Source organism: Sardina pilchardus, chromosome 17, assembly GCF_963854185.1.
Source record: "Sardina pilchardus chromosome 17, fSarPil1.1, whole genome shotgun sequence".
Lineage (NCBI taxonomy): Eukaryota > Metazoa > Chordata > Actinopteri > Clupeiformes > Clupeidae > Sardina > Sardina pilchardus.
In genome coordinates this window covers 12,932,653-12,952,620 of record NC_085010.1, presented here as the reverse complement: position 1 = coordinate 12,952,620, position 19,968 = coordinate 12,932,653, and the positions used below count along the sequence as shown (strand labels likewise).

The window sequence follows — 19,968 nt, the reverse complement described above, 5'->3', positions numbered from 1 at the left end:
TAAAACCACAGGCGAACAGCAGACCGTGCCGCCAACGTGGGAGCTCCTCTCCTTTCGTTCGTCGCTGTCGGCACACAAGCAAAGAGAAAGCGCTTCTTTTTCACAGATCAAGGAGCCCCACCGTAAGGCGGGGCGTCAAAAAATTCATATCAACTCATAGTGGTCCTTTCCACGGAAATCTTTAGTAAAAGGCGAAAGATTTATACGGTATGAAGAGAACCATGAGTGTTCTGCCGGTCTAGAACATGACTTCAGGTAGCCACCGCCAGCGACACGTGTCACCATCAGGGTTACAAGTACCCTTAACGCCACGCACGGACCTTCAAAGTACTGCTTTACCTTTGTGCAAAAGGTGAAGTGATACGCATATGGTCTAGTCATTTTCAAACTGGGCCTAAGAAAAAGTTTAGTTTTTCCCCCTCCTCAAAATCCAGAAAAGCTTACAGCACCAGGTAAAACCACAGGCAAACAGCAGACCATGCCACCAAGGTGGGAGCTCCTCCCCTTTCGTTCGTCGCTGTCGGCACACAAGCAAAGAGAAAGCGCTTCTTTTTCACAGATCAAGGAGCCCCACCGTAAGGCGGGGCGTCAAAAAATTCATATCAACTCATAGTGGTCCTTTCCACGGAAATCTTTAGTAAAAGGCGAAAGATTTATACGATATGAAGAGAACCATGAGTGTTCTGCCGGTCTAGAACATGACTTCAGGCAGCCACCGCCAGCGACACGGGTCACCATCAGGGTTACAAGTACCCTTAACGCCACGCACGGACCTTCAAAGTACTGCTTTACATTTGTGCAAAAGGTGAAGTGATACGCATATGGTCTAGTAATTTTCAAACTGGGCCTAAGAAAAAGTTTAGTTTTTCCCCCTCCTCAAAATCCAGAAAAGCTTACAGCACCAGGTAAAACCACAGGCGAACAGCAGACCATGCCGCCAAGGTGGGAGCTCCTCCCCTTTCGTTCGTCGCTATCGGCACACAAGCAAAGAGAAAGCACTTCTTTTTCACAAATCAAGGAGCCCCACCGTAAGGCGGGGCGTCAAAAAATTCATATCAACTCATAGTGGTCCTTTCCACGGAAATCTTTAGTAAAAGGCGAAAGATTTATAAGATATGAAGAGAACCATGAGTGTTCTGCCGGTCTAGAACATGACTTCAGGTAGCCACCGCCAGCGACACGGGTCACCATCAGGGTTACAAGTACCCTTGACGCCACGCACGGACCTTCTAAGTACTGCTTTACCTTTGTGCAAAAGGTGAAGTGATTCGCATATGGTCTAGTAATTTTCAAACTGGGCCTAAGAAAAAGTTTAGTTTTTCCCCCTCCTCAAAATCCAGAAAAGCTTACAGCACCAGGTAAAACCACAGGCGAACAGCAGACCGTGCCGCCAACGTGGGAGCTCCTCTCCTTTCGTTCGTCGCTGTCGGCACACAAGCAAAGAGAAAGCGCTTCTTATTCACAGATCAAGGAGCCCCACCGTAAGGCGGGGCGTCAAAAAATTCATATCAACTCATAGTGGTCCTTTCCACGGAAATCTTTAGTAAAAGGCGAAAGATTAATACGACATGAAGAGAACCATGAGTGTTCTGCCGGTCTAGAACATGACTTCAGGTAGCCACCGCCAGTGACACGGGTCACCATCAGGGTTACAAGTACCCTTAACGCCACGCACGGACCTTCAAAGTACTGCTTTACATTTGTGCAAAAGGTGAAGTGATACGCATATAGTCTAGTAATTTCCAGATGGGCCTAAGAAAAAGTTTAGTTTTTCCCCCTCCTCAAAATCCAGAAAAGCTTACAGCACCAGGTAAAACCACAGGCGAACAGCAGACCGTGCCGCCAAGGTGGGAGCTCCTCCCCTTTCGTTCGTCGCTGTCGGCACACAAGCAAAGAGAAAGCGCTTCTTTTTCACAAATCAAGGAGCCCCACCGTAGGGCGGGGCGTCAAAAAAATCATATCAACTCATAGTGGTCCTTTCCACGGAAATCTTTAGTAAAAGGCGAAAGATTTATACGATATGAAGAGAACCATGAGTGTTCTGCCGGTCTAGAACATGACTTCAGGTAGCCACCGCCAGCGACACGGGTCACCATCAGGGTTACAAGTACCCTTAATGCCACGCACGGACCTTCAAAGTACTGCTTTACCTTTGTGCAAAAGGTGAAGTGATACGCATATGGTCTAGTCATTTTCAAACTGGGCCTAAGAAAAAGTTTAGTTTTTCCCCCTCCTCAAAATCCAGAAAAGCTTACAGCACCAGGTAAAACCACAGGCGAACAGCAGACCGTGCCGCCAACGTGGGAGCTCCTCTCCTTTCGTTCGTCGCTGTCGGCACACAAGCAAAGAGAAAGCGCTTCTTTTTCACAGATCAAGGAGCCCCACCGTAAGGCGGGGCGTCAAAAAATTCATATCAACTCATAGTGGTCCTTTCCACGGAAATCTTTAGTAAAAGGCGAAAGATTTATACGATATGAAGAGAACCATGAGTGTTCTGCCGGTCTAGAACATGACTTCAGGTAGCCACCGCCAGCGACACGGGTCACCATCAGGGTTACAAGTACCCTTGACGCCACGCACGGACCTTCTAAGTACTGCTTTACCTTTGTGCAAAAGGTGAAGTGATTCGCATATGGTCTAGTAATTTTCAAACTGGGCCTAAGAAAAAGTTTAGTTTTTCCCCCTCCTAAAAATCCAGAAAAGCTTACAGCACCAGGTAAAACCACAGGCGAACAGCAGACCGTGACGCCAAGGTGGGAGCTCCTCCCCTTTCGTTCGTCGCTGTCGGCACACAAGCAAAGAGAAAACGCTTCTTTTTCACAGATCAAGGAGCCCCACCGTAAGGCGGGGCGTCAAAAAATTCATATCAACTCATAGTGGTCCTTTCCACGGAAATCTTTAGTAAAAGGCGAAAGATTTATACGATATGAAGAGAACCATGAGTGTTCTGCCGGTCTAGAACATGACTTCAGGTAGCCACCGCCAGCGACACGGGTCACCATCAGGGTTACAAGTACCCTTAACGCCACGCACGGACCTTCAAAGTACTGCTTTACCTTTGTGCAAAAGGTGAAGTGATACGCATATGGTCTAGTCATTTTCAAACTGGGCCTAAGAAAAAGCTTAGTTTTTCCCCCTCCTCAAAATCCAGAAAAGCTTACAGCACCAGGTAAAACCACAGGCGAACAGCAGACCGTGCCGCCAAGGTGGGAGCTCCTCCCCTTTCGTTCGTCGCTGTCGGCACACAAGCAAAGAGAAAGCGCTTCTTTTTCACAAATCAAGGAGCCCCACCGTAGGGCGGGGCGTCAAAAAATTCATATCAACTCATAGTGGTCCTATCCACGGAAATCTTTAGTAAAAGGCGAAAGATTTATACGATATGAAGAGAACCATGAGTGTTCTGCCGGTCTAGAACATGACTTCAGGTAGCCACCGCCAGCGACACGGGTCACCATCAGGGTTACAAGTACCCTTGACGCCACGCACGGACCTTCTAAGTACTGCTTTACCTTTGTGCAAAAGGTGAAGTGATACGCATATGGTCTAGTAATTTTCAAACTGGGCCTAAGAAAAAGTTTAGTTTTTCCCCCTCCTCAAAATCCAGAAAAGCTTACAGCACCAGGTAAAACCACAGGCGAACAGCAGACCGTGCCGCCAACGTGGGAGCTCCTCTCCTTTCGTTCGTCGCTATCGGCACACAAGCAAAGAGAAAGCGCTTCTTTTTCACAAATCAAGGAGCCCCACCGTAGGGCGGGGCGTCAAAAAATTCATATCAACTCATAGTGGTCCTTTCCACGGAAATCTTTAGTAAAAGGCGAAAGATTTATACGATATGAAGAGAACCATGAGTGTTCTGCCGGTCTAGAACATGACTTCAGGTAGCCACCGCCAGCGACACGGGTCACCATCAGGGTTACAAGTACCCTTGACGCCACGCACGGACCTTCTAAGTACTGCTTTACCTTTGTGCAAAAGGTGAAGTGATTCGCATATGGTCTAGTAATTTTCAAACTGGGCCTAAGAAAAAGTTTAGTTTTTCCCCCTCCTCAAAATCCAGAAAAGCTTACAGCACCAGGTAAAACCACAGGCGAACAGCAGACTGTGCCGCCAAGGTGGGAGCTCCTCTCCTTTCGTTCGTCGCTATCGGCACACAAGCAAAGAGAAAGCGCTTCTTTTTCACAAATCAAGGAGCCCCACCGTAAGGCGGGGCGTCAAAAAATTCATATCAACTCATAGTGGTCCTTTCCACGGAAATCTTTAGTAAAAGGCGAAAGATTTATACGATATGAAGAGAACCATGAGTGTTCTGCCGGTCTAGAACATGACTTCAGGTAGCCACCGCCAGCGACACGGGTCACCATCAGGGTTACAAGTACCCTTGACGCCACACACGGACCTTCTAAGGCTGGGATTATACTTGCCGTTAGACCAAACGTAAGCGTATGCGCCCGTGTGCGACCTGCTGTGTCCTGTGTACAGACTCGCTGCAGCATTACGCACCTTACTGGAGGTCTTCACCAGGGGGAGACTAGTAGCCTAATATCAGATGTGGATGTGGCCATGTGCCATTGTTTACTCTCATGATTGCCCTCAGCTTTGATGTCGATAATGCATCTTGCAGTCACTTTGTTTTGGTGATGATCGCCCCCTACTTTCTTGTCAGTATTGCATCTCGCGGACGCGTCGTGTTCGCTTGCGACGACGTGCACGACCGACGCACCAAATGACCGCAAAATACGCGAGGCAGCCATGATGCGTACACGAACGCGTTGTCTACAGCAAGTCTAAACGTGCCTTAAGTACTTCTTTACCTTTGTGCAAAAGGTGAAGTGATTCGCATATGGTCTAGTAATTTTCAAACTGGGCCTAAGAAAAAGTTTAGTTTTTCCCCCTCCTCAAAATCCAGAAAAGCTTACAGCACCAGGTAAAACCACAGGCGAACAGCAGACCGTGCCGCCAACGTGGGAGCTCCTCTCCTTTCGTTCGTCGCTGTCGGCACACAAGCAAAGAGAAAGCGCTTCTTTTTCACAGATCAAGGAGCCCCACCGTAAGGCGGGGCGTCAAAAAATTCATATCAACTCATAGTGGTCCTTTCCACGGAAATCTTTAGTAAAAGGCGAAAGATTTATACGATATGAAGAGAACCATGAGTGTTCTGCCGGTCTAGAACATGACTTCAGGTAGCCACCGCCAGCGACACGGGTCACCATCCGGGTTACAAGTACCCTTAACGCCACGCACGGACCTTCAAAGTACTGCTTTACCTTTGTGCAAAAGGTGAAGTGATACGCATATGGTCTAGTCATTTTCAAACTGGGCCTAAGAAAAAGTTTAGTTTTTCCCCCTCCTCAAAATCCAGAAAAGCTTACAGCACCAGGTAAAACCACAGGCGAACAGCAGACCGTGCCGCCAAGGTGGGAGCTCCTCCCCTTTCGTTCGTCGCTGTCGGCACACAAGCAAAGAGAAAGCGCTTCTTTTTCACAAATCAAGGAGCCCCACCGTAGGGCGGGGCGTGAAAAAATTCATATCAACTCATAGTGGTCCTTTCCACGGAAATCTTTAGTAAAAGGCGAAAGATTTATACGATATGAAGAGAACCATGAGTGTTCTGCCGGTCTAGAACATGACTTCAGGTAGCCACCGCCAGCGACACGGGTCACCATCAGGGTTACAAGTACTCTTGACGCCACGCACGGACCTTCTAAGTACTGCTTTACCTTTGTGCAAAAGGTGAAGTGATTCGCATATGGTCTAGTAATTTTCAAACTGGGCCTAAGAAAAAGTTTAGTTTTTCCCCCTCCTCAAAATCCAGAAAAGCTTACAGCACCAGGTAAAACCACAGGCGAACAGCAGACCGTGCCGCCAAGGTGGGAGCTCCTCCCCTTTCGTTCGTCGCTATCGGCACACAAGCAAAGAGAAAGCGCTTCTTTTTCACAAATCAAGGAGCCCCACCGTAAGGCGGGGCGTCAAAAAATTCATATCAACTCATAGTGGTCCTTTCCACGGAGATCTTTAGTAAAAGGCGAAAGATTTATACGATATGAAGAGAACCATGAGTGTTCTGCCGGTCTAGAACATGACTTCAGGTAGCCACCGCCAGCGACACGGGTCACCATCAGGGTTACAAGTACCCTTGACGCCACGCACGGACCTTCTAAGTACTGCTTTACCTTTGTGCAAAAGGTGAAGTGATTCGCATATGGTCTAGTAATTTTCAAACTGGGCCTAAGAAAAAGTTTAGTTTTTCCCCCTCCTCAAAATCCAGAAAAGCTTACAGCACCAGGTAAAACCACAGGCGAACAGCAGACCGTGCCGCCAACGTGGGAGCTCCTCTCCTTTCGTTCGTCGCTATCGGCACACAAGCAAAGAGAAAGCGCTTCTTTTTCACAAATCAAGGAGCCCCACCGTAGGGCGGGGCGTCAAAAAATTCATATCAACTCATAGTGGTCCTTTCCACGGAAATCTTTAGTAAAAGGCGAAAGATTTATACGATATGAAGAGAACCATGAGTGTTCTGCCGGTCTAGAACATGACTTCAGGTAGCCACCGCCAGCGACACGGGTCACCATCAGGGTTACAAGTACCCTTGACGCCACGCACGGACCTTCTAAGTACTGCTTTACCTTTGTGCAAAAGGTGAAGTGATTCGCATATGGTCTAGTAATTTTCAAACTGGGCCTAAGAAAAAGTTTAGTTTTTCCCCCTCCTCAAAATCCAGAAAAGCTTACAGCACCAGGTAAAACCACAGGCGAACAGCAGACTGTGCCGCCAAGGTGGGAGCTCCTCTCCTTTCGTTCGTCGCTATCGGCACACAAGCAAAGAGAAAGCGCTTCTTTTTCACAAATCAAGGAGCCCCACCGTAAGGCGGGGCGTCAAAAAATTCATATCAACTCATAGTGGTCCTTTCCACGGAAATCTTTAGTAAAAGGCGAAAGATTTATACGATATGAAGAGAACCATGAGTGTTCTGCCGGTCTAGAACATGACTTCAGGTAGCCACCGCCAGCGACACGGGTCACCATCAGGGTTACAAGTACCCTTGACGCCACACACGGACCTTCTAAGGCTGGGATTATACTTGCCGTTAGACCAAACGTAAGCGTATGCGCCCGTGTGCGACCTGCTGTGTCCTGTGTACAGACTCGCTGCAGCATTACGCACCTTACTGGAGGTCTTCACCAGGGGGAGACTAGTAGCCTAATATCAGATGTGGATGTGGCCATGTGCCATTGTTTACTCTCATGATTGCCCTCAGCTTTGATGTCGATAATGCATCTTGCAGTCACTTTGTTTTGGTGATGATCGCCCCCTACTTTCTTGTCAGTATTGCATCTCGCGGACGCGTCGTGTTCGCTTGCGACGACGTGCACGACCGACGCACCAAATGACCGCAAAATACGCGAGGCAGCCATGATGCGTACACGAACGCGTTGTCTACAGCAAGTCTAAACGTGCCTTAAGTACTTCTTTACCTTTGTGCAAAAGGTGAAGTGATTCGCATATGGTCTAGTAATTTTCAAACTGGGCCTAAGAAAAAGTTTAGTTTTTCCCCCTCCTCAAAATCCAGAAAAGCTTACAGCACCAGGTAAAACCACAGGCGAACAGCAGACCGTGCCGCCAACGTGGGAGCTCCTCTCCTTTCGTTCGTCGCTGTCGGCACACAAGCAAAGAGAAAGCGCTTCTTTTTCACAGATCAAGGAGCCCCACCGTAAGGCGGGGCGTCAAAAAATTCATATCAACTCATAGTGGTCCTTTCCACGGAAATCTTTAGTAAAAGGCGAAAGATTTATACGATATGAAGAGAACCATGAGTGTTCTGCCGGTCTAGAACATGACTTCAGGTAGCCACCGCCAGCGACACGGGTCACCATCCGGGTTACAAGTACCCTTAACGCCACGCACGGACCTTCAAAGTACTGCTTTACCTTTGTGCAAAAGGTGAAGTGATACGCATATGGTCTAGTCATTTTCAAACTGGGCCTAAGAAAAAGTTTAGTTTTTCCCCCTCCTCAAAATCCAGAAAAGCTTACAGCACCAGGTAAAACCACAGGCGAACAGCAGACCGTGCCGCCAAGGTGGGAGCTCCTCCCCTTTCGTTCGTCGCTGTCGGCACACAAGCAAAGAGAAAGCGCTTCTTTTTCACAAATCAAGGAGCCCCACCGTAGGGCGGGGCGTGAAAAAATTCATATCAACTCATAGTGGTCCTTTCCACGGAAATCTTTAGTAAAAGGCGAAAGATTTATACGATATGAAGAGAACCATGAGTGTTCTGCCGGTCTAGAACATGACTTCAGGTAGCCACCGCCAGCGACACGGGTCACCATCAGGGTTACAAGTACTCTTGACGCCACGCACGGACCTTCTAAGTACTGCTTTACCTTTGTGCAAAAGGTGAAGTGATTCGCATATGGTCTAGTAATTTTCAAACTGGGCCTAAGAAAAAGTTTAGTTTTTCCCCCTCCTCAAAATCCAGAAAAGCTTACAGCACCAGGTAAAACCACAGGCGAACAGCAGACCGTGCCGCCAAGGTGGGAGCTCCTCCCCTTTCGTTCGTCGCTATCGGCACACAAGCAAAGAGAAAGCGCTTCTTTTTCACAAATCAAGGAGCCCCACCGTAAGGCGGGGCGTCAAAAAATTCATATCAACTCATAGTGGTCCTTTCCACGGAGATCTTTAGTAAAAGGCGAAAGATTTATACGATATGAAGAGAACCATGAGTGTTCTGCCGGTCTAGAACATGACTTCAGGTAGCCACCGCCAGCGACACGGGTCACCATCAGGGTTACAAGTACCCTTGACGCCACGCACGGACCTTCTAAGTACTGCTTTACCTTTGTGCAAAAGGTGAAGTGATTCGCATATGGTCTAGTAATTTTCAAACTGGGCCTAAGAAAAAGTTTAGTTTTTCCCCCTCCTCAAAATCCAGAAAAGCTTACAGCACCAGGTAAAACCACAGGCGAACAGCAGACCGTGCCGCCAACGTGGGAGCTCCTCTCCTTTCGTTCGTCGCTATCGGCACACAAGCAAAGAGAAAGCGCTTCTTTTTCACAAATCAAGGAGCCCCACCGTAGGGCGGGGCGTCAAAAAATTCATATCAACTCATAGTGGTCCTTTCCACGGAAATCTTTAGTAAAAGGCGAAAGATTTATACGATATGAAGAGAACCATGAGTGTTCTGCCGGTCTAGAACATGACTTCAGGTAGCCACCGCCAGCGACACGGGTCACCATCAGGGTTACAAGTACCCTTGACGCCACGCACGGACCTTCTAAGTACTGCTTTACCTTTGTGCAAAAGGTGAAGTGATTCGCATATGGTCTAGTAATTTTCAAACTGGGCCTAAGAAAAAGTTTAGTTTTTCCCCCTCCTCAAAATCCAGAAAAGCTTACAGCACCAGGTAAAACCACAGGCGAACAGCAGACTGTGCCGCCAAGGTGGGAGCTCCTCTCCTTTCGTTCGTCGCTATCGGCACACAAGCAAAGAGAAAGCGCTTCTTTTTCACAAATCAAGGAGCCCCACCGTAAGGCGGGGCGTCAAAAAATTCATATCAACTCATAGTGGTCCTTTCCACGGAAATCTTTAGTAAAAGGCGAAAGATTTATACGATATGAAGAGAACCATGAGTGTTCTGCCGGTCTAGAACATGACTTCAGGTAGCCACCGCCAGCGACACGGGTCACCATCAGGGTTACAAGTACCCTTGACGCCACACACGGACCTTCTAAGGCTGGGATTATACTTGCCGTTAGACCAAACGTAAGCGTATGCGCCCGTGTGCGACCTGCTGTGTCCTGTGTACAGACTCGCTGCAGCATTACGCACCTTACTGGAGGTCTTCACCAGGGGGAGACTAGTAGCCTAATATCAGATGTGGATGTGGCCATGTGCCATTGTTTACTCTCATGATTGCCCTCAGCTTTGATGTCGATAATGCATCTTGCAGTCACTTTGTTTTGGTGATGATCGCCCCCTACTTTCTTGTCAGTATTGCATCTCGCGGACGCGTCGTGTTCGCTTGCGACGACGTGCACGACCGACGCACCAAATGACCGCAAAATACGCGAGGCAGCCATGATGCGTACACGAACGCGTTGTCTACAGCAAGTCTAAACGTGCCTTAAGTACTTCTTTACCTTTGTGCAAAAGGTGAAGTGATTCGCATATGGTCTAGTAATTTTCAAACTGGGCCTAAGAAAAAGTTTAGTTTTTCCCCCTCCTCAAAATCCAGAAAAGCTTACAGCACCAGGTAAAACCACAGGCGAACAGCAGACCGTGCCGCCAACGTGGGAGCTCCTCTCCTTTCGTTCGTCGCTGTCGGCACACAAGCAAAGAGAAAGCGCTTCTTTTTCACAGATCAAGGAGCCCCACCGTAAGGCGGGGCGTCAAAAAATTCATATCAACTCATAGTGGTCCTTTCCACGGAAATCTTTAGTAAAAGGCGAAAGATTTATACGATATGAAGAGAACCATGAGTGTTCTGCCGGTCTAGAACATGACTTCAGGTAGCCACCGCCAGCGACACGGGTCACCATCCGGGTTACAAGTACCCTTAACGCCACGCACGGACCTTCAAAGTACTGCTTTACCTTTGTGCAAAAGGTGAAGTGATACGCATATGGTCTAGTCATTTTCAAACTGGGCCTAAGAAAAAGTTTAGTTTTTCCCCCTCCTCAAAATCCAGAAAAGCTTACAGCACCAGGTAAAACCACAGGCGAACAGCAGACCGTGCCGCCAACGTGGGAGCTCCTCTCCTTTCGTTCGTCGCTATCGGCACACAAGCAAAGAGAAAGCGCTTCTTTTTCACAAATCAAGGAGCCCCACCGTAGGGCGGGGCGTGAAAAAATTCATATCAACTCATAGTGGTCCTTTCCACGGAAATCTTTAGTAAAAGGCGAAAGATTTATACGATATGAAGAGAACCATGAGTGTTCTGCCGGTCTAGAACATGACTTCAGGTAGCCACCGCCAGCGACACGGGTCACCATCAGGGTTACAAGTACTCTTGACGCCACGCACGGACCTTCTAAGTACTGCTTTACCTTTGTGCAAAAGGTGAAGTGATTCGCATATGGTCTAGTAATTTTCAAACTGGGCCTAAGAAAAAGTTTAGTTTTTCCCCCTCCTCAAAATCCAGAAAAGCTTACAGCACCAGGTAAAACCACAGGCGAACAGCAGACCGTGCCGCCAAGGTGGGAGCTCCTCCCCTTTCGTTCGTCGCTATCGGCACACAAGCAAAGAGAAAGCGCTTCTTTTTCACAAATCAAGGAGCCCCACCGTAAGGCGGGGCGTCAAAAAATTCATATCAACTCATAGTGGTCCTTTCCACGGAGATCTTTAGTAAAAGGCGAAAGATTTATACGATATGAAGAGAACCATGAGTGTTCTGCCGGTCTAGAACATGACTTCAGGTAGCCACCGCCAGCGACACGGGTCACCATCAGGGTTACAAGTACCCTTGACGCCACGCACGGACCTTCTAAGTACTGCTTTACCTTTGTGCAAAAGGTGAAGTGATTCGCATATGGTCTAGTAATTTTCAAACTGGGCCTAAGAAAAAGTTTAGTTTTTCCCCCTCCTCAAAATCCAGAAAAGCTTACAGCACCAGGTAAAACCACAGGCGAACAGCAGACCGTGCCGCCAACGTGGGAGCTCCTCTCCTTTCGTTCGTCGCTGTCGGCACACAAGCAAAGAGAAAGCGCTTCTTTTTCACAGTTCAAGGAGCCCCACCGTAAGGCGGGGCGTCAAAAAATTCATATCAACTCATAGTGGTCCTTTCCACGGAAATCTTTAGTAAAAGGCGAAAGATTTATACGATATGAAGAGAACCATGAGTGTTTTGCCGGTCTAGAACATGACTTCAGGTAGCCACCGCCAGCGACACGGGTCACCATCAGGGTTACAAGTACCCTTGACGCCACGCACGGACCTTCTAAGTACTGCTTTACCTTTGTGCAAAAGGTGAAGTGATTCGCATATGGTCTAGTAATTTTCAAACTGGGCCTAAGAAAAAGTTTAGTTTTTCCCCCTCCTCAAAATCCAGAAAAGCTTACAGCACCAGGTAAAACCACAGGCGAACAGCAGACCGTGCCGCCAAGGTGGGAGCTCCTCCCCTTTCGTTCGTCGCTGTCGGCACACAAGCAAAGAGAAAGCGCTTCTTTTTCACAAATCAAGGAGCCCCACCGTAGGGCGGGGCGTGAAAAAATTCATATCAACTCATAGTGGTCCTTTCCACGGAAATCTTTAGTAAAAGGCGAAAGATTTATACGATATGAAGAGAACCATGAGTGTTTTGCCGGTCTAGAACATGACTTCAGGTAGCCACCGCCAGCGACACGGGTCACCATCAGGGTTACAAGTACCCTTGACGCCACGCACGGACCTTCTAAGTACTGCTTTACCTTTGTGCAAAAGGTGAAGTGATTCGCATATGGTCTAGTAATTTTCAAACTGGGCCTAAGAAAAAGTTTAGTTTTTCCCCCTCCTCAAAATCCAGAAAAGCTTACAGCACCAGGTAAAACCACAGGCTAACAGCAGACCGTGCCGCCAAGGTGGGAGCTCCTCCCCTTTCGTTCGTCGCTGTCGGCACACAAGCAAAGAGAAAGCGCTACTTTTTCACAGTTCAAGGAGCCCCACCGTAATGCGGGGCGTCAAAAAATTCATATCAACTCATAGTGGTCCTTTCCACGGAAATCTTTAGTAAAAGGCGAAAGATTTATACGATATGAAGAGAACCATGAGTGTTTTGCCGGTCTAGAACATGACTTCAGGTAGCCACCGCCAGCGACACGGGTCACCATCAGGGTTACAAGTACCCTTAACGCCACGCACGGACCTTCTAAGTACTGCTTTACCTTTGTGCAAAAGGTGAAGTGATTCGCATATGGTCTAGTAATTTTCAAACTGGGCCTAAGAAAAAGTTTAGTTTTTCCCCCTCCTCAAAATCCAGAAAAGCTTACAGCACCAGGTAAAACCACAGGCGAACAGCAGACCGTGCCGCCAACGTGGGAGCTCCTCTCCTTTCGTTCGTCGCTGTCGGCACACAAGCAAAGAGAAAGCGCTTCTTTTTCACAGTTCAAGGAGCCCCACCGTAAGGCGGGGCGTCAAAAAATTCATATCAACTCATAGTGGTCCTTTCCACGGAAATCTTTAGTAAAAGGCGAAAGATTTATACGATATGAAGAGAACCATGAGTGTTCTGCCGGTCTAGAACATGACTTCAGGTAGCCACCGCCAGCGACACGGGTCACCATCAGGGTTACAAGTACCCTTGACGCCACGCACGGACCTTCTAAGTACTGCTTTACCTTTGTGCAAAAGGTGAAGTGATTCGCATATGGTCTAGTAATTTTCAAACTGGGCCTAAGAAAAAGTTTAGTTTTTCCCCCTCCTCAAAATCCAGAAAAGCTTACAGCACCAGGTAAAACCACAGGCGAACAGCAGACCGTGCCGCCAACGTGGGAGCTCCTCTCCTTTCGTTCGTCGCTGTCGGCACACAAGCAAAGAGAAAGCGCTTCTTTTTCACAGTTCAAGGAGCCCCACCGTAAGACGGGGCGTCAAAAAATTCATATCAACTCATAGTGGTCCTTTCCACGGAAATCTTTAGTAAAAGGCGAAAGATTTATACGATATGAAGAGAACCATGAGTGTTCTGCCGGTCTAGAACATGACTTCAGGTAGCCACCGCCAGCGACACGGGTCACCATCAGGGTTACAAGTACCCTTAACGCCACGCACGGACCTTCAAAGTACTGCTTTACCTTTGTGCAAAAGGTGAAGTGATTCGCATATGGTCTAGTAATTTTCAAACTGGGCCTAAGAAAAAGTTTAGTTTTTCCCCCTCCTCAAAATCCAGAAAAGCTTACAGCACCAGGTAAAACCACAGGCGAACAGCAGACCGTGCCGCCAAGGTGGGAGCTCCTCCCCTTTCGTTCGTCGCTATCGGCACACAAGCAAAGAGAAAGCGCTTCTTTTTCACAAATCAAGGAGCCCCACCGTAAGGCGGGGCGTCAAAAAATTCATATCAACTCATAGTGGTCCTTTCCACGGAAATCTTTAGTAAAAGGCGAAAGATTTATACGATATGAAGAGAACCATGAGTGTTCTGCCGGTCTAGAACATGACTTCAGGTAGCCACCGCCAGCGACACGGGTCACCATCAGGGTTACAAGTACCCTTGACGCCACGCACGGACCTTCTAAGTACTGCTTTACCTTTGTGCAAAAGGTGAAGTGATTCGCATATGGTCTAGTAATTTTCAAACTGGGCCTAAGAAAAAGTTTAGTTTTTCCCCCTCCTCAAAATCCAGAAAAGCTTACAGCACCAGGTAAAACCACAGGCGAACAGCAGACTGTGCCGCCAAGGTGGGAGCTCCTCTCCTTTCGTTCGTCGCTATCGGCACACAAGCAAAGAGAAAGCGCTTCTTTTTCACAAATCAAGGAGCCCCACCGTAAGGCGGGGCGTCAAAAAATTCATATCAACTCATAGTGGTCCTTTCCACGGAAATCTTTAGTAAAAGGCGAAAGATTTATACGATATGAAGAGAACCATGAGTGTTCTGCCGGTCTAGAACATGACTTCAGGTAGCCACCGCCAGCGACACGGGTCACCATCAGGGTTACAAGTACCCTTGACGCCACACACGGACCTTCTAAGGCTGGGATTATACTTGCCGTTAGACCAAACGTAAGCGTATGCGCCCGTGTGCGACCTGCTGTGTCCTGTGTACAGACTCGCTGCAGCATTACGCACCTTATTGGAGGTCTTCACCAGGGGGAGACTAGTAGCCTAATATCAGATGTGGATGTGGCCATGTGCCATTGTTTACTCTCATGATTGCCCTCAGCTTTGATGTCGATAATGCATCTTGCAGTCACTTTGTTTTGGTGATGATCGCCCCCTACTTTCTTGTCAGTATTGCATCTCGCGGACGCGTCGTGTTCGCTTGCGACGACGTGCACGACCGACGCACCAAATGACCGCAAAATACGCGAGGCAGCCATGATGCGTACACGAACGCGTTGTCTACAGCAAGTCTAAACGTGCCTTAAGCACTTCTTTACCTTTGTGCAAAAGGTGAAGTGATTCGCATATGGTCTAGTAATTTTCAAACTGGGCCTAAGAAAAAGTTTAGTTTTTCCCCCTCCTCAAAATCCAGAAAAGCTTACAGCACCAGGTAAAACCACAGGCGAACAGCAGACCGTGCCGCCAACGTGGGAGCTCCTCCCCTTTCGTTCGTCGCTATCGGCACACAAGCAAAGAGAAAGCGCTTCTTTTTCACATATCAAGGAGCCCCACCGTAAGGCGGGGCGTCAAAAAATTCATATCAACTCATAGTGGTCCTTTCCACGGAAATCTTTAGTAAAAGGCGAAAGATTTATACGATATGAAGAGAACCATGAGTGTTCTGCCGGTCTAGAACATGACTTCAGGTAGCCACCGCCAGCGACACGGGTCACCATCAGGGTTACAAGTACCCTTGACGCCACGCACGGACCTTCTAAGTACTGCTTTACCTTTGTGCAAAAGGTGAAGTGATTCGCATATGGTCTAGTAATTTTCAAACTGGGCCTAAGAAAAAGTTTAGTTTTTCCCCCTCCTCAAAATCCAGAAAAGCTTACAGCACCAGGTAAAACCACAGGCGAACAGCAGACCGTGCCGCCAAGGTGGGAGCTCCTCACCTTTCGTTCGTCGCTGTCGGCACACAAGCAAAGAGAAAGCGCTTCTTTTTCACAAATCAAGGAGCCCCACCGTAGGGCGGGGCGTGAAAAAATTCATATCAACTCATAGTGGTCCTTTCCACGGAAATCCTTAGTAAAAGGCGAAAGATTTATACGATATGAAGAGAACCATGAGTGTTCTGCCGGTCTAGAACATGACTTCAGGTAGCCACCGCCAGCGACACGGGTCACCATCAGGGTTACAAGTACTCTTGACGCCACGCACGGACCTTCTTAGTACTGCTTTACCTTTGTGCAAAAGGTGAAGTGATTCGCATATGGTCTAGTAATTTTCAAACTGGGCCTAAGAAAAAGTTTAGTTTTTCCCCCTCCTCAAAATCCAGAAAAGCTTACAGCACCAGGTAAAACCACAGGCGAACAGCAGACCGTGCCGCCAAGGTGGGAGCTCCTCCCCTTTCGTTCGTCGCTATCGGCACACAAGCAAAGAGAAAGCGCTTCTTTTTCACAAATCAAGGAGCCCCACCGTAAGGCGGGGCGTCAAAAAATTCATATCAACTCATAGTGGTCCTTTCCACGGAAATCTTTAGTAAAAGGCGAAAGATTTATACGATATGAAGAGAACCATGAGTGTTCTACCGGTCTAGAACATGACTTCAGGTAGCCACCGCCAGCGACACGGGTCACCATCAGGGTTACAAGTACCCTTGACGCCACGCACGGACCTTCTAAGTACTGCTTTACCTTTGTGCAAAAGGTGAAGTGATTCGCATATGGTCTAGTAATTTTCAAACTGGGCCTAAGAAAAAGTTTAGTTTTTCCCCCTCCTCAAAATCCAGAAAAGCTTACAGCACCAGGTAAAACCACAGGCGAACAGCAGACCGTGCCGCCAACGTAGGAGCTCCTCTCCTTTCGTTCGTCGCTGTCGGCACACAAGCAAAGAGAAAGCGCTTCTTTTTCACAGATCAAGGAACCCCACCGTAAGGCGGGGCGTCAAAAAATTCATATCAACTCATAGTGGTCCTTTCCACGGAAATCTTTAGTAAAAGGCGAAAGATTTATACGATATGAAGAGAACCATGAGTGTTCTGCCGGTCTAGAACATGACTTCAGGTAGCCACCGCCAGCGACACGGGTCACCATCAGGGTTACAAGTACCCTTAACGCCACGCACGGACCTTCAAAGTACTGCTTTACCTTTGTGCAAAAGGTGAAGTGATACGTATATGGTCTAGTAATTTTCAAACTGGGTCTAAGAAAAAGTTTAGTTTTTCCCCCTCCTCAAAATCCAGAAAAGCTTACAGCACCAGGTAAAACCACAGGCGAACAGCAGACCGTGCCGCCAAGGTGGGAGCTCCTCCCCTTTCGTTCGTCGCCATCGGCACACAAGCAAAGAGAAAGCGCTTCTTTTTCACAAATCAAGGAGCCCCACCGTAAGGCGGGGCGTCAAAAAATTCATATCAACTCATAGTGGTCCTTTCCACGGAAATCTTTAGTAAAAGGCGAAAGATTTATACGATATGAAGAGAACCATGAGTGTTCTGCCGGTCTAGAACATGACTTCAGGTAGCCACCGCCAGCGACACGGGTCACCATCAGGGTTACAAGTACCCTTAACGCCACGCACGGACCTTCAAAGTACTGCTTTACCTTTGTGCAAAAGGTGAAGTGATACGCATATGGTCTAGTCATTTTCAAACTGGGCCTAAGAAAAAGTTTAGTTTTTCCCCCTCCTCAAAATCCAGAAAAGCTTACAGCACCAGGTAAAACCACAGGCGAACAGCAGTCCGTGCCGCCAAGGTCGGAGCTCCTCCCCTTTCGTTCGTCGCTGTCGGCACACAAGCAAAGAGAAAGCGCTTCTTTTTCACAGATCAAGGAGCCCCACCGTAAGGCGGGGCGTCAAAAAATTCATATCAACTCATAGTGGTCCTTTCCACGGAAATCTTTAGTAAAAGGCGAAAGATTTATACGATATGAAGAGAACCATGAGTGTTCTGCCGGTCTAGAACATGACTTCAGGTAGCCACCGCCAGCGACACGGGTCACCATCAGGGTTACAAGTACCCTTGACGCCACGCACGGACCTTCAAAGTACTGCTTTACCTTTGTGCAAAAGGTGAAGTGATACGCATATGGTCTAGTCATTTTCAAACTGGGCCTAAGAAAAAGTTTAGTTTTTCCCCCTCCTCAAAATCCAGAAAAGCTTACAGCACCAGGTAAAACCACAGGCGAACAGCAGACCGTGCCGCCAACGTGGGAGCTCCTCCCCTTTCGTTCGTCGCTGTCGGCACACAAGCAAAGAGAAAGCGCTTCTTTTTCACAGATCAAGGAGCCCCACCGTAAGGCGGGGCGTCAAAAAATTCATATCAACTCATAGTGGTCCTTTCCACGGAAATCTTTAGTAAAAGGCGAAAGATTTATACGATATGAAGAGAACCATGAGTGTTCTGCCGGTCTAGAACATGACTTCAGGTAGCCACCGCCAGCGACACGGGTCACCATCAGGGTTACAAGTACCCTTAACGCCACGCACGGACCTTCAAAGTACTGCTTTACCTTTGTGCAAAAGGTGAAGTGATACGCATATGGTCTAGTCATTTTCAAACTGGGCCTAAGAAAAAGTTTAGTTTTTCCCCCTCCTCAAAATCCAGAAAAGCTTACAGCACCAGGTAAAACCACAGGCGAACAGCAGACCGTGCCGCCAACGTGGGAGCTCCTCCCCTTTCGTTCGTCGCTGTCGGCACACAAGCAAAGAGAAAGCGCTTCTTTTTCACAGATCAAGGAGCCCCACCGTAAGGCGGGGCGTCAAAAAATTCATATCAACTCATAGTGGTCCTTTCCACGGAAATCTTTAGTAAAAGGCGAAAGATTTATACGATATGAAGAGAACCATGAGTGTTCTGCCGGTCTAGAACATGACTTCAGGTAGCCACCGCCAGCGACACGGGTCACCATCAGGGTTACAAGTACCCTTAACGCCACGCACGGACCTTCAAAGTACTGCTTTACCTTTGTGCAAAAGGTGAAGTGATACGCATATGGTCTAGTCATTTTCAAACTGGGCCTAAGAAAAAGTTTAGTTTTTCCCCCTCCTCAAAATCCAGAAAAGCTTACAGCACCAGGTAAAACCACAGGCGAACAGCAGACCGTGCCGCCAAGGTGGGAGCTCCTCTCCTTTCGTTCGTCGCTGTCGGCACACAAGCAAAGAGAAAGCGCTTCTTTTTCACAAATCAAGGAGCCCCACCGTAGGGCGGGGCGTGAAAAAATTCATATCAACTCATAGTGGTCCTTTCCACGGAAATCTTTAGTAAAAGGCGAAAGATTTATACGATATGAAGAGAACCATGAGTGTTTTGCCGGTCTAGAACATGACTTCAGGTAGCCACCGCCAGCGACACGGGTCACCATCAGGGTTACAAGTACCCTTGACGCCACGCACGGACCTTCTAAGTACTGCTTTACCTTTGTGCAAAAGGTGAAGTGATTCGCATATGGTCTAGTAATTTTCAAACTGGGCCTAAGAAAAAGTTTAGTTTTTCCCCCTCCTCAAAATCCAGAAAAGCTTACAGCACCAGGTAAAACCACAGGCTAACAGCAGACCGTGCCGCCAAGGTGGGAGCTCCTCCCCTTTCGTTCGTCGCTGTCGGCACACAAGCAAAGAGAAAGCGCTTCTTTTTCACAGTTCAAGGAGCCCCACCGTAATGCGGGGCGTCAAAAAATTCATATCAACTCATAGTGGTCCTTTCCACGGAAATCTTTAGTAAAAGGCGAAAGATTTATACGATATGAAGAGAACCATGAGTGTTCTGCCGGTCTAGAACATGACTTCAGGTAGCCACCGCCAGCGACACGGGTCACCATCAGGGTTACAAGTACCCTTAACGCCACGCACGGACCTTCAAAGTACTGCCTTACCTTTGTGCAAAAGGTGAAGTGATACGTATATGGTCTAGTAATTTTCAAACTGGGTCTAAGAAAAAGTTTAGTTTTTCCCCCTCCTCAAAATCCAGAAAAGCTTACAGCACCAGGTAAAACCACAGGCGAACAGCAGACCGTGCCGCCAAGGTCGGAGCTCCTCCCCTTTCGTTCGTCGCTGTCGGCACACAAGCAAAGAGAAAGCGCTTCTTTTTCACAGATCAAGGAGCCCCACCGTAAGGCGGGGCGTCAAAAAATTCATATCAACTCATAGTGGTCCTTTCCACGGAAATCTTTAGTAAAAGGCGAAAGATTTATACGATATGAAGAGAACCATGAGTGTTCTGCCGGTCTAGAACATGACTTCAGGTAGCCACCG

The 19,968-nt window shown here is 48.0% G+C and overlaps 41 non-coding genes across 41 annotated transcripts; all 41 read right to left on the bottom strand.

Moving 5' to 3' along the window:
• Positions 1–113: 113 nt before the first annotated feature.
• LOC134062823 (U5 spliceosomal RNA) lies at positions 114–229 on the bottom strand. The gene has a single exon (XR_009935608.1). It is a non-coding gene; the product is annotated as a U5 spliceosomal RNA (small nuclear RNA).
• A 337-nt stretch (positions 230–566) lies between these two features.
• On the bottom strand, positions 567–682 carry LOC134062746 (U5 spliceosomal RNA). Its single transcript, XR_009935531.1, has one exon. It is a non-coding gene; the product is annotated as a U5 spliceosomal RNA (small nuclear RNA).
• Positions 683–1,019: 337 nt separating this feature from the next.
• LOC134062895 (U5 spliceosomal RNA) lies at positions 1,020–1,135 on the bottom strand. The gene has a single exon (XR_009935675.1). It is a non-coding gene; the product is annotated as a U5 spliceosomal RNA (small nuclear RNA).
• Positions 1,136–1,472: 337 nt separating this feature from the next.
• Positions 1,473–1,588, bottom strand: LOC134062910 (U5 spliceosomal RNA). Its single transcript, XR_009935689.1, has one exon. It is a non-coding gene; the product is annotated as a U5 spliceosomal RNA (small nuclear RNA).
• Positions 1,589–1,924: 336 nt separating this feature from the next.
• LOC134062868 (U5 spliceosomal RNA) lies at positions 1,925–2,040 on the bottom strand. Its single transcript, XR_009935650.1, has one exon. It is a non-coding gene; the product is annotated as a U5 spliceosomal RNA (small nuclear RNA).
• A 337-nt stretch (positions 2,041–2,377) lies between these two features.
• Positions 2,378–2,493, bottom strand: LOC134062745 (U5 spliceosomal RNA). Its single transcript, XR_009935530.1, has one exon. It is a non-coding gene; the product is annotated as a U5 spliceosomal RNA (small nuclear RNA).
• Positions 2,494–2,830: 337 nt separating this feature from the next.
• LOC134062744 (U5 spliceosomal RNA) lies at positions 2,831–2,946 on the bottom strand. The gene has a single exon (XR_009935529.1). It is a non-coding gene; the product is annotated as a U5 spliceosomal RNA (small nuclear RNA).
• Positions 2,947–3,283: 337 nt separating this feature from the next.
• Positions 3,284–3,399, bottom strand: LOC134062833 (U5 spliceosomal RNA). Its single transcript, XR_009935617.1, has one exon. It is a non-coding gene; the product is annotated as a U5 spliceosomal RNA (small nuclear RNA).
• A 337-nt stretch (positions 3,400–3,736) lies between these two features.
• On the bottom strand, positions 3,737–3,852 carry LOC134062799 (U5 spliceosomal RNA). Its single transcript, XR_009935584.1, has one exon. It is a non-coding gene; the product is annotated as a U5 spliceosomal RNA (small nuclear RNA).
• Positions 3,853–4,189: 337 nt separating this feature from the next.
• On the bottom strand, positions 4,190–4,305 carry LOC134062743 (U5 spliceosomal RNA). The gene has a single exon (XR_009935528.1). It is a non-coding gene; the product is annotated as a U5 spliceosomal RNA (small nuclear RNA).
• A 733-nt stretch (positions 4,306–5,038) lies between these two features.
• LOC134062741 (U5 spliceosomal RNA) lies at positions 5,039–5,154 on the bottom strand. The gene has a single exon (XR_009935526.1). It is a non-coding gene; the product is annotated as a U5 spliceosomal RNA (small nuclear RNA).
• Positions 5,155–5,491: 337 nt separating this feature from the next.
• LOC134062853 (U5 spliceosomal RNA) lies at positions 5,492–5,607 on the bottom strand. Its single transcript, XR_009935636.1, has one exon. It is a non-coding gene; the product is annotated as a U5 spliceosomal RNA (small nuclear RNA).
• Positions 5,608–5,944: 337 nt separating this feature from the next.
• On the bottom strand, positions 5,945–6,060 carry LOC134062904 (U5 spliceosomal RNA). The gene has a single exon (XR_009935684.1). It is a non-coding gene; the product is annotated as a U5 spliceosomal RNA (small nuclear RNA).
• A 337-nt stretch (positions 6,061–6,397) lies between these two features.
• Positions 6,398–6,513, bottom strand: LOC134062797 (U5 spliceosomal RNA). The gene has a single exon (XR_009935582.1). It is a non-coding gene; the product is annotated as a U5 spliceosomal RNA (small nuclear RNA).
• A 337-nt stretch (positions 6,514–6,850) lies between these two features.
• Positions 6,851–6,966, bottom strand: LOC134062740 (U5 spliceosomal RNA). Its single transcript, XR_009935525.1, has one exon. It is a non-coding gene; the product is annotated as a U5 spliceosomal RNA (small nuclear RNA).
• A 733-nt stretch (positions 6,967–7,699) lies between these two features.
• LOC134062739 (U5 spliceosomal RNA) lies at positions 7,700–7,815 on the bottom strand. Its single transcript, XR_009935524.1, has one exon. It is a non-coding gene; the product is annotated as a U5 spliceosomal RNA (small nuclear RNA).
• Positions 7,816–8,152: 337 nt separating this feature from the next.
• Positions 8,153–8,268, bottom strand: LOC134062852 (U5 spliceosomal RNA). The gene has a single exon (XR_009935635.1). It is a non-coding gene; the product is annotated as a U5 spliceosomal RNA (small nuclear RNA).
• Positions 8,269–8,605: 337 nt separating this feature from the next.
• On the bottom strand, positions 8,606–8,721 carry LOC134062902 (U5 spliceosomal RNA). Its single transcript, XR_009935682.1, has one exon. It is a non-coding gene; the product is annotated as a U5 spliceosomal RNA (small nuclear RNA).
• Positions 8,722–9,058: 337 nt separating this feature from the next.
• Positions 9,059–9,174, bottom strand: LOC134062796 (U5 spliceosomal RNA). The gene has a single exon (XR_009935581.1). It is a non-coding gene; the product is annotated as a U5 spliceosomal RNA (small nuclear RNA).
• Positions 9,175–9,511: 337 nt separating this feature from the next.
• On the bottom strand, positions 9,512–9,627 carry LOC134062738 (U5 spliceosomal RNA). Its single transcript, XR_009935523.1, has one exon. It is a non-coding gene; the product is annotated as a U5 spliceosomal RNA (small nuclear RNA).
• Positions 9,628–10,360: 733 nt separating this feature from the next.
• On the bottom strand, positions 10,361–10,476 carry LOC134062737 (U5 spliceosomal RNA). Its single transcript, XR_009935522.1, has one exon. It is a non-coding gene; the product is annotated as a U5 spliceosomal RNA (small nuclear RNA).
• A 337-nt stretch (positions 10,477–10,813) lies between these two features.
• Positions 10,814–10,929, bottom strand: LOC134062851 (U5 spliceosomal RNA). The gene has a single exon (XR_009935634.1). It is a non-coding gene; the product is annotated as a U5 spliceosomal RNA (small nuclear RNA).
• A 337-nt stretch (positions 10,930–11,266) lies between these two features.
• On the bottom strand, positions 11,267–11,382 carry LOC134062901 (U5 spliceosomal RNA). The gene has a single exon (XR_009935681.1). It is a non-coding gene; the product is annotated as a U5 spliceosomal RNA (small nuclear RNA).
• Positions 11,383–11,719: 337 nt separating this feature from the next.
• LOC134062736 (U5 spliceosomal RNA) lies at positions 11,720–11,835 on the bottom strand. The gene has a single exon (XR_009935521.1). It is a non-coding gene; the product is annotated as a U5 spliceosomal RNA (small nuclear RNA).
• Positions 11,836–12,172: 337 nt separating this feature from the next.
• Positions 12,173–12,288, bottom strand: LOC134062850 (U5 spliceosomal RNA). The gene has a single exon (XR_009935633.1). It is a non-coding gene; the product is annotated as a U5 spliceosomal RNA (small nuclear RNA).
• A 337-nt stretch (positions 12,289–12,625) lies between these two features.
• Positions 12,626–12,741, bottom strand: LOC134062762 (U5 spliceosomal RNA). Its single transcript, XR_009935547.1, has one exon. It is a non-coding gene; the product is annotated as a U5 spliceosomal RNA (small nuclear RNA).
• A 337-nt stretch (positions 12,742–13,078) lies between these two features.
• Positions 13,079–13,194, bottom strand: LOC134062735 (U5 spliceosomal RNA). The gene has a single exon (XR_009935520.1). It is a non-coding gene; the product is annotated as a U5 spliceosomal RNA (small nuclear RNA).
• Positions 13,195–13,531: 337 nt separating this feature from the next.
• Positions 13,532–13,647, bottom strand: LOC134063311 (U5 spliceosomal RNA). Its single transcript, XR_009936073.1, has one exon. It is a non-coding gene; the product is annotated as a U5 spliceosomal RNA (small nuclear RNA).
• A 337-nt stretch (positions 13,648–13,984) lies between these two features.
• Positions 13,985–14,100, bottom strand: LOC134062734 (U5 spliceosomal RNA). Its single transcript, XR_009935519.1, has one exon. It is a non-coding gene; the product is annotated as a U5 spliceosomal RNA (small nuclear RNA).
• A 337-nt stretch (positions 14,101–14,437) lies between these two features.
• Positions 14,438–14,553, bottom strand: LOC134062733 (U5 spliceosomal RNA). Its single transcript, XR_009935518.1, has one exon. It is a non-coding gene; the product is annotated as a U5 spliceosomal RNA (small nuclear RNA).
• Positions 14,554–15,286: 733 nt separating this feature from the next.
• On the bottom strand, positions 15,287–15,402 carry LOC134062732 (U5 spliceosomal RNA). The gene has a single exon (XR_009935517.1). It is a non-coding gene; the product is annotated as a U5 spliceosomal RNA (small nuclear RNA).
• A 337-nt stretch (positions 15,403–15,739) lies between these two features.
• On the bottom strand, positions 15,740–15,855 carry LOC134062916 (U5 spliceosomal RNA). Its single transcript, XR_009935695.1, has one exon. It is a non-coding gene; the product is annotated as a U5 spliceosomal RNA (small nuclear RNA).
• A 337-nt stretch (positions 15,856–16,192) lies between these two features.
• LOC134062730 (U5 spliceosomal RNA) lies at positions 16,193–16,308 on the bottom strand. Its single transcript, XR_009935515.1, has one exon. It is a non-coding gene; the product is annotated as a U5 spliceosomal RNA (small nuclear RNA).
• A 338-nt stretch (positions 16,309–16,646) lies between these two features.
• On the bottom strand, positions 16,647–16,761 carry LOC134062822 (U5 spliceosomal RNA). The gene has a single exon (XR_009935607.1). It is a non-coding gene; the product is annotated as a U5 spliceosomal RNA (small nuclear RNA).
• Positions 16,762–17,098: 337 nt separating this feature from the next.
• Positions 17,099–17,214, bottom strand: LOC134062729 (U5 spliceosomal RNA). Its single transcript, XR_009935514.1, has one exon. It is a non-coding gene; the product is annotated as a U5 spliceosomal RNA (small nuclear RNA).
• Positions 17,215–17,551: 337 nt separating this feature from the next.
• On the bottom strand, positions 17,552–17,667 carry LOC134062728 (U5 spliceosomal RNA). Its single transcript, XR_009935513.1, has one exon. It is a non-coding gene; the product is annotated as a U5 spliceosomal RNA (small nuclear RNA).
• A 337-nt stretch (positions 17,668–18,004) lies between these two features.
• LOC134062727 (U5 spliceosomal RNA) lies at positions 18,005–18,120 on the bottom strand. Its single transcript, XR_009935512.1, has one exon. It is a non-coding gene; the product is annotated as a U5 spliceosomal RNA (small nuclear RNA).
• A 337-nt stretch (positions 18,121–18,457) lies between these two features.
• On the bottom strand, positions 18,458–18,573 carry LOC134062726 (U5 spliceosomal RNA). Its single transcript, XR_009935511.1, has one exon. It is a non-coding gene; the product is annotated as a U5 spliceosomal RNA (small nuclear RNA).
• A 337-nt stretch (positions 18,574–18,910) lies between these two features.
• On the bottom strand, positions 18,911–19,026 carry LOC134062849 (U5 spliceosomal RNA). The gene has a single exon (XR_009935632.1). It is a non-coding gene; the product is annotated as a U5 spliceosomal RNA (small nuclear RNA).
• A 337-nt stretch (positions 19,027–19,363) lies between these two features.
• Positions 19,364–19,479, bottom strand: LOC134062761 (U5 spliceosomal RNA). Its single transcript, XR_009935546.1, has one exon. It is a non-coding gene; the product is annotated as a U5 spliceosomal RNA (small nuclear RNA).
• Positions 19,480–19,816: 337 nt separating this feature from the next.
• Positions 19,817–19,932, bottom strand: LOC134062725 (U5 spliceosomal RNA). Its single transcript, XR_009935510.1, has one exon. It is a non-coding gene; the product is annotated as a U5 spliceosomal RNA (small nuclear RNA).
• Between the last annotated feature and the right edge of the window lie 36 nt (positions 19,933–19,968).